We start from the raw sequence: 15402 nt of genomic DNA, 5'->3' as shown, positions 1-15402 counted from the left end.
TTTAAAATTTTCTTTACGTTTTTTACCTTTTTTCTCCAGGCTAACAGGTTTCATACCTTGAGCCACAGCTTAATTACTCACTTTCTTTTTTCTTTGTTTCTTTTTGCCGGTCTTGGGGCTTGAACTCTTCTGCCTGGTCACTGTCCCTGAGCTTCTTTTTTTGGGGGGGCGGGGGGTCCGGTCTTGGGCCTGAACTCTGGGCCTGTTGCTGTCCTTCAGCTCTTCAGCTCAAGGCTAGCACTCTACCACTTGAGCCACAGCATCACTTCCAGCTTTTTTTTCCTACTTATGTGGTGCTGAGGAATTGAACCCAGGGCCTCAAGCATGCAAGGCAAGCGCTTTACCACTGAGACACTTTCCCAGTTCCCTTGTGAGACTCTTATGTCCAATTAACCACTCAAAACCCAGAAGTGGTGCTATAGCACAAGTGGTAGAGCACAAGCCTTGAGTACAAGAGGCTCAGGGACAGCACACAGGTCCTGAGTTCAAACCCCACAACTGACAAAAAGTACAGAAAGGAAAAGAGTACTACAAGAAGCCAAGATGACGATACAGAGTCTTGAAAGTTGAGAGCCAAGGTTCAAAGCCATCCTAGGCATGAAAATCCATGAGATGTTTTTCACCAATTAACCAGCAATAGGTAGGAAGCAGTAGAGCTCTACCTTTGAGCAAAACTCCCCAAGTTCAAGCCCAGGAATAGCACAAATGAAAAGAATTCTCATGGACTTTCCTGCCCAAGCTGGATTCAAAACACAAATGCTCAGATTTCAGCCCTCTGAGCAGGTAGGATTATAGGTATGAACCATATGTTTTAAAATCTTGAATTGCCTCTAATATTTTTCCCTCCTTTTCACTTAATTTTTTATTCCTTTTCTCTTTTTTGTAAGTTCATGTCATCTAGCTTATTATTTAGGCCTGGCCATTCTTTCTGAGGTTTTTGTTTTGCGTTTTATTGGTTGTTTTGGAGCTTGTTATAGTACTTGAACTCAAGGGCTGGTCATTGTTCCTAATTTTTTCTCAAGGCTAGTAGGCTTCCCACCTCAAGACACAGTTTAAATTGTGGCTCTTTAGGTATTTGTCTTTCTTTCTGCATTTATTTTAGGTGCTGATCCTCTGGCTTGAACTTAGGACTTGGGCTTTTTTGCAGAGTTTTTGCCAAGTTTTTGTTGTTGTTGTTTTTGTTTTGTTTTGTTTTTTCTTTATTGCTAGTCCTAGGGCTTGAATATAGGGCCTTAACTTTTGCTAGTCATAAAATCAGGGCAGAGCCACTGTGTCTGAGGTTTTTCCCTTTCTTTCTCAAGACTAGCAGTCTCCATGGCTTGAGCCACAGATAAAGTTCTGGCTCTATTTATTTATTTATTTATTCATTCATTCATTTTTGGTGCTAGGGCTTAAACTCATGACATGGCCACTCTCCTGCTTGAAGTCAGGGCAGGGCCACTATGAATGAAGCATTTTTTGTATTGTTTTTCTCAAGACTAGCAGACTGTGACAGCTTGAGCCGCAGCTTCATTGATGGCTTTGTTTATATAATGTTCTCCCCCCTCCCCCCCCCCCCCCCCCCGTTCCTATCCCCCTGCCCCCCTCAGGCAAAAGCTGTAAAGTTCATTTTTTGACATAATGTCTTGTACATCTCATTGTTGCAATAGGTCCACCTGTATCCCTATTTAAACAATTTGTTTTTCCCCTTCCCCTTCACAAATTATACCAACATCAAATACAGTGAAAATGGGGGAGTTATTTATTTTTTGGTTCTGGTCCTAGGGCTGGAACACAGGGAGTGGTGACTGTTCCTAGACCTGAAATCAGGGCAAGGTCACTGTGCAGGAGTCTCTCCCCTGTCCTGAGCAAGGCTGACAGGCTCTGAATCTTGAGATGCATCTCAACATCTGGCTTTGTAAAACAAATTTGGTGATTCATAGCTGATAAGTGTCTCATGGGGGAGCTGGGAAGGTGGCTCAGTGGTAAAGTGCTTACCTTGAGCTGAAGAGCTAAGGGACAGCATCCAGAGCTAGAGTGGGCGCCATGACCCACAAAAAAGAAAAAATAAAAAGAAAGCTGGGTGCCAGGGGCTTACGCCTGTAATCCTAGCTACTCAGGAGGCTGAGATCTGAGGATTGCAGTTCAAAGCCAGCCTGGGAAGGAAAGTCCGTGAGACAATTATCTCCAATAAACCACCAAAAAACCAGAAGTGGCACTGTGGCTCAAGAGGTAGAGCACTAGACTTGAGTTGAAGAGCTGAGGGACAGTGTGTAGGCCGAGTTCAAGCCCCATGGCCAACCAAAAAAATAGATTCTCATGGGAAGACAGGGACATTACCCAGGCTCTAAAATCAGAGGATAGTGGTTCAGAGTCAGCCTGGGCAGGAAAGTTGTTGAGACTCTCATCTCCAATTAATCACCAAGTGTTTGGAAGTAGTATAGTTTTAGTCTTGTGCAAAACAGCACAAGTTCAGGCCCCAGTACTGGCACACATAAAAACAAGTGTCATGCCCAGGCTGACTATGAACCACAATCCTAAGATTTCAGCTTCTACAGTAGCTAGGATTATAGGCATGAACTACTACTTAAAAATATTTCATTGACTTTTCTCTTTTTTTGCCATCTTCTCATTATTTTGTTCATTTCTCGTGTGTGTGTGTGTGTGTGTGTGTGTGTGTGTGTGTGTGTGTGTGTGTGTGTCCTGGTGCTGGTTCTAGAGCTTGAACTCTGGAGCCTAGCCGCAGTCTCTGAATTTATTTTTCTTTTATTTTTGATGCTGTTCCTAGGGCTTGAATTCTGGGCCTAGTCCCTGTGTCATTCTTTTGTTGTTGGTGGTGGTGGTCCTAGGGCTTGAACATAGGGCCTGATCACTTCCTGGGTTTGAAAGCAGGGCAGGGCCACTGTGTATGAGGATTTTTGTTGTTTGTTTTCCCTCAAAGGAAGCAGTCTCTGTGGCTTGAGCCACACAGATCAACTTCTCGCTTCTTTTACTTTTTGGCAGTTAATGGAAGATAAAATTCTCATAGAAGATAAGAAGCTGAGGGTACTATATCAGCACCTGAAATCTGAGGATTGAGGTTGAAAGCCCAGGCAGGTAAGTCCGTAAGACATATCTCCATTTAATCCCCCAAAGAGAAGAAGTGGTAGAGTGCTACCTTTAAGAAAAATATTTCTATTTCAAGCTCTGGCTTCAAGACCCAGGACTGATACACACTCACAAATCCCTAATGGACTTTTCTGCCTGGTTTGCCTTGGAACCGAGATCTTCAAGTTCTGTCTTTTGTGTAGCTTGAGCTCCAGGTGTAAGCCACCAATTCTCTGCTCATTTTAAGATTTGGAATTTGCTCTTTGTGCTCTTCATAATTTCCTGCCCAGGTGGGCTTTTAACCACCATCCTGAGATTTCATGCATCTAACTGGGATTACATGTCAGCCACCAAAAAATGCCTGACTCACTCAATTTTAATATTCTTAATAGGGTTTTATACTTTTTTTATTCACATTATAATGATGATGTCGATGATGATGATGATGATGATGATGATGATGATGATGATGATGATGATGATGATGATGTGCAGGTCATGGGCTTGAAATCAGGGCATGTGTGCTGTCCATGATCTTCCAGTTGAGTCTCAGCTCAAGGTCTGGAATTTTGTCTATTTCTTTTTGCTTCTTTCTTGGTGGTTAATTTGAGAGAATTGTCTCATGGAAAAGCTTGGCACTACTCAGGAGGTTGAAATCTGAGGATTGTGGTTTCAAGCCAGTCCTGGCAAGAAGTCCAAAACACTCTTTTCTTTTTCTTCTAAGTTTTTGTTGTAATGAGAAAGATGGGGTGCAGTGGAGTTGCAGTTTCATTAGCAGGTAAAGAGGATGTTTGTTTTTGAGCAATGGCCTCCCAAAGTACACTGCCTCCTGGCTAGGGATGGTCCACTGATGGTTAGAATGCCTTCTGTCTTCCTTCTGTGACCTATTGCCCTGGTAACTGATTGTTTACAAAGATGTGATCCTGACTCCTGAGCAACAGGAAAAGGGACAATATCATTCCTGGGTTGGGATGAAAACCAAGTGGATCCCCCCATTTGGTGTGTTGCCTTGCTCTGGGGGACAGGATAATAGTGCACCCTTCTATGAAGAAAGAAAATAACTTGAACAATTCTGTCCTCTTTGTTCATTTCTGACAGATGAGGGCTGTGAGACACATTCATGGAATCATCTAGGGGACTTGTCCAGGATCTCCATTGTGTCTGGGAAGGAAGGGCCCCAAGTTTTGCTGCAGAGAGATGCATCCTGCAGTGCCGTGGTCCTGGTTTGCTCCAGTGCCAGTGATTTCCCAGATCAGGAAATGTCACCTGATGCAGGTAAAATAGCTCTCAGGACATTTGTCCTGATGACCATGGAAGCCCATGCCTAGGCCAGTGTAAGCGATGGTGACACAGTGGTGCTCGTGTGTCTGGGAGTATGGAAGTGGCACAGGTGTGGATGAGAGGTGTTGGGTAGCACACATGGTAGATGCCTTCTGCTCTGCCCACCACATGACTAAAGGTAATGCCGGATTCTGTCTGAAATTAACTAGGGTCTGGGGCACTGCAGATTTTCTGGGATGCCAAAGCTCCCATGGGGACACAGGTTGAGGTAGACTAGGTGAAAGGGAGTGAAGGAAACCTGCAGAAAATAAGGAAGTTTTGATTCTTTTTAAAAGTTCCTTTAATGGTTAAATTTTAATCAAAATGGGAAATAAATGGAAAAGGTGATTCTAGATCTCAATTTCCTGAATAGCTAACATTCCAGGTGTGACACTAGTACCCAGCTCCCTCTTATTTATCTATTGAGTTTATTAGGTTCTAGACACTGTAGCAAGTAGAAACGAAAAACTTTGTTTTGAAGTTCTATGCTTTAGTGTGTGGGGGTGGGGGAGGGTGGAGAATGTATAAATATGTTTGACTATATGATGGAAAAATAGATTGAGAGATGTGCTAGGGAGGAGTGTTGGCAATTTACAGTGAGGTATGATTTCAGAAAAGCGTCATGTGGTAAAGTGACTTAGGAGATCAAGGCAACTCATCCAGGCCCCAGAATCAGGTAGGGTCATGAGCTCAAAGTTGAGGGTGTCTGGCCTGTCTTAGAGGCAGTAAACCAGTGTGGCTACATCACAATCAGTGTGTGGAGTAGAGGATATGCTTGCTGTAGGACAGGCAGTGGGCAGCTTGTGCAGAGCAATGAGTTACAAGTGTGGTCTCCGCCCAAAAGCAGTGATCTCATCCAGGAACTTTAGCAGGTCCAGCCCAGACCTGTTTAGTCAGGGGCTAGGGCCCAGTGTTGCCTGCTTCAAAGAAGCCCTCTAGATGTATTTGAGAACCACTAGCCAAGATAAGGTCCCATAGACTATGGTAGAGACTTTGGATTTATTCTGAAACAGAAGCTCTTGAAGGTTGGGAGTGAGAGAGTACAGGATTTAATTTAAGAAATATACAAAGTGGGTGCCAGTGGCTCATACCTCTATTCCTAGATACTCATGAGGTTGAGGTCTGAGGATCCTGGTTCAAAGCTATTCTGGACAAGAATGTCTGAGACACTTAACTTGAAGTGGAGATATGGCTCAAGGAGCAAAGTGCTGGTTTTGAGAAAACAAGCTCAACAAACTCAAAGCCCTGGCTCTAAGTTCAAGCCCAAGTACCAGCACAAAACACACAGGCCAGGCAATGGTGGCTCACACCTGTAATCCTACTGACTCTGGTGGGTGTGGTCTGAGGATGGTAGTTTGAAACTAGCCCTGGCAGGAAAGTCCATGAGATCTTATCTCTAAATACCCACTGGAAACAGATAGAAGTGGGGCTATGGCTCAAATAGTAGAGCACCAGCCTTGAGCAAAAGCTCAGCCACAATAGGCAGGGCCTTGAGTTCAAGCCCCAGTACTGACACTGACACAAACATAAGCACATATACACACACACAAACACCAACACAAGCAGTGATGGTCACTCATGGGAAGGAAGCACAGGAGCCCAGTGGGTCCCCTCTCAATTCTCAGAGCCCTCTTGTCCTCTGGAGACACCCCAGTTTTTCTTCCAGCATAATAATTATTATTACAAAATATTAGAATTATAAATATAATTACTATATTGCTATAAGCGCAATGATATAAAACATTTTTATAAAATGTATTAATATTACATATATATAATGTTACATATTATATTCTATAACATACATACATTATATATTATATAATATCTAGTAAATATACAAATAAATATAAATGTTATATATAATAGATAAAATATACATGCTATAATAGTAAATGAAATATAATGATATAAGTATAAAAATATTATAAATATACTTATTATTATACTAATTATTCTTCAGGGATCACAATGTGGCTTAGTGGTAGAGTGTTTGCCTGGCATACATGAAGACCTGGGTTTGGTTCCTCAGTAAACAGCAAAAGCAGGATGTGGCACTGTGTCTCAAGTAGTAGAATGCTAACCTTGAGCAGAGACAAGCTCAGAGACAGTGCCCAGGCCCTGGGTTCAAACCCTAGGACTGTCAAAAAAAGAACAATATAGTAATTCTTCTACCTGCTGGAGCCCTGTAAAACCAGACACACTCAATCAACTGGGACCTTAAACTTGAGTTCCACAAACATAAAAGATGATTTTTTTTCTTGTCAGTCCTGGGGCTTGAAGTCAAGGCCTAGGCACTGTCCTGGAGCTCTTCTGCTCAAGTCTCATGTTCTACCACTGTAAGCCACAGCACCACTCCAGTTTTCTGGTGGTTAGCTTAAGATTAATGTCATGGACTTTCCTGCCCCGGCTAGTTTTGAACTGAGATCCTCAGATCTCAGCCTCCTGAGTAGCTGCAATTACAGGGGTGAGCCACTGGCTCCAGCTCATAAACACAGTCTTAGCTTCCAGGTCAGTGCCCTGGGCCCCTCCAGGCTAGCTGGTCCTCCTCTTCCCCAGCTTATTGGTGCTGGCAGCAGGTGAACAGGGCAGCGGAACAGAAGGTGGTTCCTAGTTAACTGGGGGATCCATTCTGTGTACTGCATGTCCTGCATTAAAAACCCAAACCCCAAGAGACACAAGTTCATTCTTTCAAGGTGGGCAATCACCCAGTTCAGAAATTTAGGGGCACCCCTTAAAATCAACCTCTACTCTGATCAGGAGCCCGAAGTGACTGTACCCCTTTTTCCCAGGTTTAAGTTTTTCATTCTCGTTTTCACTATTAGAGAGAGAGAGAGTGTGTGTGTGTGTCTGTGTGTCTGTGTGTCTGTGTCTGTGTCTATGTGTGTTTTAGTTAGGTAGTTGTACAGAGATGCGGGCATGCAGCAGAGCAGCTCCTGGGTGCAGTGTCTTTTGAACCACGTCTCCCATTTCACCATTCTCACCACCCCTGCCCTCAGTTTTCTTAATCTTTAGATTATGTAGTGAATGTTTTGGAATTCAGAACAAGCAATTCGGGGCTGGGAAGGTGGCTCAGTGGAAGACTGCTTGCCTCACTCACATGAGGCCCTGGGTTCAATTCCTCAGCACCACATAAGCAGAAAAAAGCCAGGAGTGGTGCTTTGGCTTAAGTGGGAGGGCGCTAGCCTTGAGCTGAAGAGCTGAGGGACAGCACCCAGGCCTAGAGTTCAAGGCCCATGACCAAAACAAAACAAAACAAAAAAATCAAAACCAAAAACCAAGCAATTCATGTCTACAATGCATCTTGATCTGTGTCATCCCTTCAATATCTTCCCCCTGCTTCCCCACCCATTCCCTTATTTTTTCTGGTCCTGTCAAATCCTTAGGAGCCAATGTGGCACCAGTCGGGTGTCCTACACAGGGATTCATAACAGAGGAGAGAGGAGGATAAAAAGCAGTATGATACACATGAATGTTTGCCTTTATAATTTCACAGCGCATTGCTATTTCCTACTCAGATACAATAGTGTAAGCTTATAATGATACCCCCATGTTATCAACAAAAGGCTTCTGTCCAGGGTGATATCACAGAAGGTAGCACTGACATTCATTTGAAAAGCATATCCACTAAAATATTCAAATGGAAGAGAGTCTTCTTACCATAGATATATAAATGAGCTCAAAAAACAAAACACTTAACAAAATGTCTATTGATGTCAGTTAAAATGTTAGTGTGCTTTTATTTAGTGTGAACTGTGTTTATGAATGTTTAGATTGCAAATGGGAGTATTTTATTTCTGCTCACTTTCTCAGATCTCAGGAGGTTCGTAAATAAAACAAATTTCTTTCTCCATTAGTTTGTGATTACCACTTTCAAATGGCTCCCTGCCCATAGATTCTAATATTTGTGTCACAATGATTGGTAAAGACTTGAGCCTCTCCATTGATTATAATGACTCCCATTACATTCTGAAAGAGATAGTATATTAACTTCATCTTCACACAAAGAGGTAAATTGAGGCCAGCATGCTCAACGATTTCATAAAGTTCATGCCATCGGTATCCACCATCTTTGGCAATGATGCATCAACTATTTATTTATTTATTGATTGATTGATTTTATGGTCCAGTCCTTGTGCCTGAACTCTGTGCCTGGGCACTATCCCACAGCTCTTCAGCTCAAGGCTAGCACTCTACCACTTGTGCCACAGCGCCACTTCCGGCTTTTTGCTTTTTGCTTATGTGGTGCTGAGGAATCGAACCCAGGGCCTCACTCATGCAAGGCAAGTGCTCTACCACTGAGCCACCTTCCCAGCCCTGCATCAACTATTTAATGAAGGAAAACTTGGAGCCAGGCTCTGTTTCAATGTCTAGGAATGGCCTGGAAATAAAATGTATAAAAACTTCATTTTCATAGAACTGATGTTCTAGATGAGGATACTAAATGACAAAGAAACAGTTAAAAAATCCAAACAGGCATGGAAGGTGGCTCAGTGGTAGAGTGCTTGAGACCCTGGGTTCGATTCCTCAGCATCACATCAGGAGAAAAAGTGGGAAGTGGCACTGTGGCTCAAGTGGTAGAGTGCTAGCCTTGAGCTGAAGAGCTGAGGGAGAGTGCTCAGGCCCATATTTCGTGCCCCATGACCCCCCCCCCCAAATCCAAACAGTGGCAAATACTATGAAACAAAAGAAAATGGAGAAATGGAGATATTTAAGTTCTGCCTCAACCACAACCTTGGGTGCAGCTACCTTAAGATGATCAAAAGAGGCTTCCTGGAAATGGTGAATAATGAATTAAGGTGTGAGTTCCGTAAAGGAGTCATGAAGGAAAGAGTTGGGGAAAGATGATTTTGGGCAGAGAGGAACACTTGGAGCAAAGGTTGTGAGGTGGGAGACTTGGTGTTTTTGAGGAACATCAAGGTTGCATGTCACTGGAATGAAATGAGTGAAGAGGGATGGTGGCAGATGCATATGACCCAGAGAAGAGTCTGGTCACATAGGGTCATATAAGCAAGGGCAATCAATGAACTTTCCACTGTGGATAATAGCAGGAGGTATCACTATGTGATATGTGCTTTTCAAGGTTCACCATGGTGGCAATGTGGAGAATAAATGATGAGTGAAAGCCAGGAGCCCTGTGTGGCCATCGTTTAGTACAGGTCAGTGTAGATTAGAATGTCAACAATGGAGGAAAAGTAGTAGATGAAGTAGTGTTTGTTGTGTTTTTTGTTTTTCTTTTTGCTGGTACTGGGGCTTGAATTCAAAGCCTAGCAATCTCACTTAGCTTTTTCACTCTAATAATGCTGAACATGTGAGTGACAGCTGGACTCTTGGCCATTTTGGTGGTTAAGTGGAGATAAGAGTTTCACTGACTATGCTGTAGGGGTTGGCTTTGAACTGTGACCTTAAGATCTCAGCCTTCCAAGTATCTAAGGTTACACATGTGAGCCACTAGTGCCCAGCTTGTGGAAATGGTTTTGTAAAATGAGACATTACAACTTGCTCCAAAGATGATGTAGGCTTTTGGCTGAAGCAAATAATAAGATAGATGGTAGAACTATTACAATGAGAAGATGGTAGGAAGAGAAATGTTCTAGCAAGCAGGGAAAGGAATCTCAAATTCTGTTTTAGGCAAATAATTTTGCTTCACCATTGAGAGATAGCCTGGCTAACTGGAGCTGTCTAGTAGACAGGCCTTTAAGTCCCCAAGCCTGGGAAAGAGCATTTTGAGTTAAAAATTGCATTTGGTGATCACCAGGGGGACGGGATCATTTAAAGCCTGGAAAGTGTGGAATATCACCAAAGGAGGAAAAAGAGGCAAGCACACTGCCCAAACTTTGTTCTTAGTCTCCACATTAATCACTAGGTGTGGTCAAATACTACAGTCACTGAAACTAGCTACAACTATTGTATTATTTTTTTTAGGTGCGCCAGTCATGAGGCTTGAACCCAGGGCCTAGGTACTGTGCCTACATGGAAGATTCCTGACTTCCATGATCAGACTTACTGTTTTCCTTCTGACTTTCCTGCCTCAGTCATCTTTCCACGGCTTACAGCCAAGGAGCTTGTCTTGGATGTAAGTGTAAGCCAGTTATCAACAAACCACAGGGTATGTTCAGAAGCAGCCATCTAGGATCTGCTGACTTTGCCCTGGGTCTGCACGCTCCATCCCTGGTCCATAGCAAAGGAACCACAAATGCATAAGTTGATGAACCAATGCTAAAGTGGATGGTTGTGGCTGGGCATGGTTTGGATGTACTGATGAAGCCACTCTAAGGTGGCTTAGGCATCACTGTTGGACCAGGTTTGTTAGATTTTAGAATACATGTTTCAATACATGTTCTAGTCATGACTGCATACCTTTGTCTCTCCCAATCATCTCACATCCCAAGCAGGGCACACCCCCAAGGTCTCATCTCATTACCCAGTTAAGACTGCTTTGCCCATTTTCTGTGCATAGATTCATTTTTCTGAGTAATTCCTTCTTTATTTTATTTATAACACTTAGTACTAAACCACTGGCACTTAATGATTCAGTCTCTCATCATTCTCTGAGAATGTCTTTTATTCTATGGATCTATGAAATCCTTTGGGGCAGAATCTGTGACTTAAAACCATGGCCCCACCCTACACCATAGGACATTGAACATTAATAAGCCCTGAAGCAAGGCCTGTTGTTTTAGAGGTCATCTTTTTAGGAAATCCTTTTCCCAACTCTAATTAAATTAGGCTTTTTAAAATTTAAGTTTGAAACACATTTCACCCTCTAGGTAACTATTTTGATTGCATTGGTCTGTTACAGGCTATAAGTCCCTCTCTGCTCCTGGTGATATACAAGGTTTCTACTCAACATGTGAAAAATGGAATGCATAAAAAGATCAGTGAAGGCTGGGAATGTGGCTTAGTGGTAGAGTGCTTGCCTAGCATGCATGAAGTGTGACATAAACAGAAAAAGGCAGAAGTAGTGATGGGTTTAAGTTGCAGAATTCTACCTTTGAGCAAAAAAGCTTAGGGGCAGTTCCCAGGCTGAGTTCAAGCCCCACAACTGGCAAAAAATATCAGTGGAGATGGGCTGTGAATGCAGTGGCCTCATGAACAATTATCTGTGTGGTTGTGGTTTTCAAAAGAGCAATAAAATTCACAGTGCAAATTACAGCACACCAGGTCATTCTTTCCAATCTGCATCCCTTCTTCTTGGGAACAAACTCTTCCCTGCAGCATGGGTCTTCCATGGACAGGAGGCCTCATGAAGGCTGATTTATCCTTACCGAGTATGCTTGAATCCTTTGGTTTGCACATCTGAGCTCCACAGAAAGCAGTGTTCCCAAATGTTAGGGAGAATAAGCAAGTTGGCAGTAGCCAAGCTGGACTAGGCAGATGGGGTAATGTGTATTTACACATATATACTTTGCCTAGTCCATAGGTTTTGGAGAAAACATGAAAACTCAAAAACAATTGGAATTTAAGGGGCTTTGAAGAGGCTTAATTCCTTAATGAAAATTAGCATCATTGTTTCTTAGCTATGAATGACTTCAGGAAAAAAAAACTAAAAATGATATTATTTGAAGCTGGGTACTAATGGCTCATACCTCTGATCCTAGTGACACAGGAAGCTGAGATCTTAGGAGTGTGGTTCAAAGCCAGCCTAGATAGGAAAATCCATGAGACTCTTATCTCCAGTTAACTATCAAAAAGAGAGAATTGAAGTTGTTGTTCAAATGATAGGCCATCAGATTTGAGAAAACAAAGAACTAAACCAATGAGACCCCATCCTGACCCTGAGTTCAAAACCCACCAGGAAGGAGAGAGAGAGAGAGAAAGAGAGAGAAAGAAAAAAAGAAGAGGGCAGAGAGTGAGGCAGTGATGGGGGGAAGTAATAATAATAGAAATGTAATGACAACAAATGTAAAGAATGTGGCAAAGCCTTTAATAAGTTCTTGAACAACAAGGGATAGGAGCTCTGCACAAGTAATGGCTGAGGAAGCTTTATTGAAGTAGGATGCCTAAACTGGGCACCTATGACTCATACCTGAAATCCTAGCTACTTAGGAGTTTTATGGTACAAATCCAGCCTGGGCAGGAAAGTCTGTGAGATTTTTACCTCCTTTTTTTCTTTCCAGTCCTGGGGCTTGAACTCTGGGCCTGGGCAATGTCCCTGAGCATTTTTTGCTCAAGGTTAGCACCCTACCACTTGAACCAAAGCACCACTTCCAGCTTTTTCTGTTTATGTGGTACTGAGGAATCAAACCTGGGCCTTCATAAGCATGAAATTCTGGAAGTAGAACTGTGGCTCAAGTGGTAGAGCACAAAAGCTCAGGGATAGCACCCAAGAAAGAGATGGAGCACTAGGACTGGCAACAGAAAGAAAATATGAACTATTTACTTTGTGCCACATCAAGTATTTTGGACTATTTAAAGTATCAAAAGATAGTTCTACTTAAGAAATCATGGCTTAAATGCCTGGTGTGTGTGTGTGTGTCTGTGTGTGTGTGTGTCTGTGTGCGTGTTTGTGGTACAGAGAGAGGAGACAGCATGGAAAGCCAAGAGAGTTCTAAATCTAAGACTTCAGAGGCCATCTTTCAGAGAAAGCCTGCAGAACTGGGAGTAAACTAGATCCAATGCTGTGCTTTGGTCAACTAGTTGTAAGAAAGCCCCAACTGGCCACTGGTGTGGATTGCAGGAAAGAGGATAAGGCAGTAAGAATAGAATTAAAGGGGTCTGAGCCACTCACACAAATTCCAGGTATCATTTCCTGGTTATATGTAGGCCCAACCTTTGATCTTCAGTAAAACCAGGAATTCACAAAAGTGAAAACTTGTAAGAAATAACTGAAATAAATAAATGACTAGAGGTGTTCAGCAGCAAATTTTGGCAAGCAGAACACATGTGAACAGAGCAAAATGGAAATTATCAACTCTGACAAGTGGTAGGGGGGAGCACAGAGAGACTCATGCACAGAGCTAGGCTCTGAGTTCAAGGCCCACGACACAAAAAGGAAGGAGTAATGACCAAAACTTTTCCAATTTTGATTTCTAGCATGAGCCTATATATTCAAGCATTTAGCAGCCCAATAGACTTCAAGTAGAACAAACTGTGATCACTTAACACATTGTAATTAAACCATCAAAGATAGAGAACTTCCAAAATCACACAATTCATCACACACAAGACTTCTTCAATGAGATTATAAACAATTTCACGTAAGAAACCAAGGATGTCAACACACAACAAGTGCAGCAAATTTACAATGCTAAAAGCTAGACTACACTGAGAAATGAATGAGGTCTTATCTCCAGTAAGCAGCAAAATGCCGAGCTGGAGGTTTTCTTCAAGTGACAGAGTACTATGGAAACCCAGAAAGCCAAACAAAGCTAGGTATTCATTGGTGGCTCATTCCTGCTATTCTAGATAGTCAGAAGCCTGAGATCTGAGGATCACAATTCAAAGCCACCTTGGGCAGGGAAATCTATGAGACTCTTCTTGCCTATTAACCACAACAAGAAAGAATAAAAGCCAAAGTAGAGCTGTGGCTTTACCTTGGGTAAAAGTCTCAGGGACTGGAACTAGGCCATGATTTCAAGCCTAAAACTAGCACCTAAAGAAAGAAAGAGAAAAGGAGAGAAAGAAAACAAAAACAAAACAGAAAGCCAAACAAGAGCACAGATCTACAACTTCAAGCCCCAGCATGCATGTGTAGGTACACACACACACACACACACACACTCCAAGATTGAAATACAAGCAGTAATGAGGTTATGTTGAGTAAATCTTTGATGTCCTGAAATCATGAATATAAATGACAACTAGATACCAATAGATATAGATATAGATAGATAAACTATAGATTATCTATCTGCTATAGATAACAGATCTATCTATATCTGTAACAGATTATCTGTAGAAATTTTATCTATCTATCTATCTATCTATCTATCTATCTATCTATCTATCTATCTATCTATCTATCTATCTGGCTATCTGTCTACATAGAGAGTGCGAGACAGAGAGAAAACAATCCTGGGGCTTGAACTCAGGCCCTGGGCACTGTCCCTGAGCATCTCTAACTCACAGCTAGCACTCTACCACTTGAGCCACAGCCCCAATTCTGGCTTTTTCTTTTTAGGTGGTACTGAAAAACTGAACCCAAGGCTTCATGCCTGCTAGGCAAGCACTCTAACACTAAGCCTCATTCCTAGCCCCTAGTTAAACTTTTTTAAAGAGAAGTACTAGAGTTCAAACTGAGAGCCTCTAGCTTCTAACTAGATCCCTCTTCCTCTGCAGGGGATCTTGTACTTGAGCTGACTCCCCTAGTCCCTACCCTTCATCACTTTGGATTACAAAGCAATTGATGAGGACCTAATAGGAAATGTTGATGTTTTCTTTTACCTGATCGATGGTAGTGACTACTGGTAACTCCTACCAGAGGTGGATTTTGACCAGGAGTTGCTTCTATTTTCACCACCAAGTTAAGTGAAAGAGAATGGAGAGATGCCCTGTGACCCAGTGATCCTAATGCAGGGAATCCTGAATAAAAGGAAAGAATTGTGCATACAAATGTGGTAAATCCACAAAAGGAAGAGAAAAGCAGCCTGTACTGGCTTTACCTCCTGATTCCCCCTTCACCTCCATGGTTGAATCTTACTTGGCCATATTTGCAACAATGTATCCTTTTTAGCAGTACTTCCTGTGCCTCAGCCACAGGTTTCAAGTTGCTTTTATTTTCAGGGTTTGTTTTGTGACTTCATCTTTTCTTATGGCCTTTTAATTTATTTTTTGTATTTTTTTGTCAATCGTGGGGTCTGAATTCTGGGCCTGGGCACTGCCTCTGAACTCTTCAGCTCAAGACTAGCTAGCACTCTACCACTTGAGCCACGGTTCCATTTCTGGGTTTTTTCTGCTTATGTGGTAGAGAGTAGCCTTGAGGAACTAAGCCCAGATACAGCACCCAGGACTTGGTTTCAAGCCCCAAGACTGGGACACACACACACACACACACACACACACACACACACACAC

This window comes from Dipodomys spectabilis, unplaced genomic scaffold (assembly GCF_019054845.1).
Source record: "Dipodomys spectabilis isolate Male_0828 unplaced genomic scaffold, ASM1905484v1 ptg000308l, whole genome shotgun sequence".
NCBI lineage: Eukaryota > Metazoa > Chordata > Mammalia > Rodentia > Heteromyidae > Dipodomys > Dipodomys spectabilis.
This window is presented reverse-complemented; position numbering follows the sequence as displayed.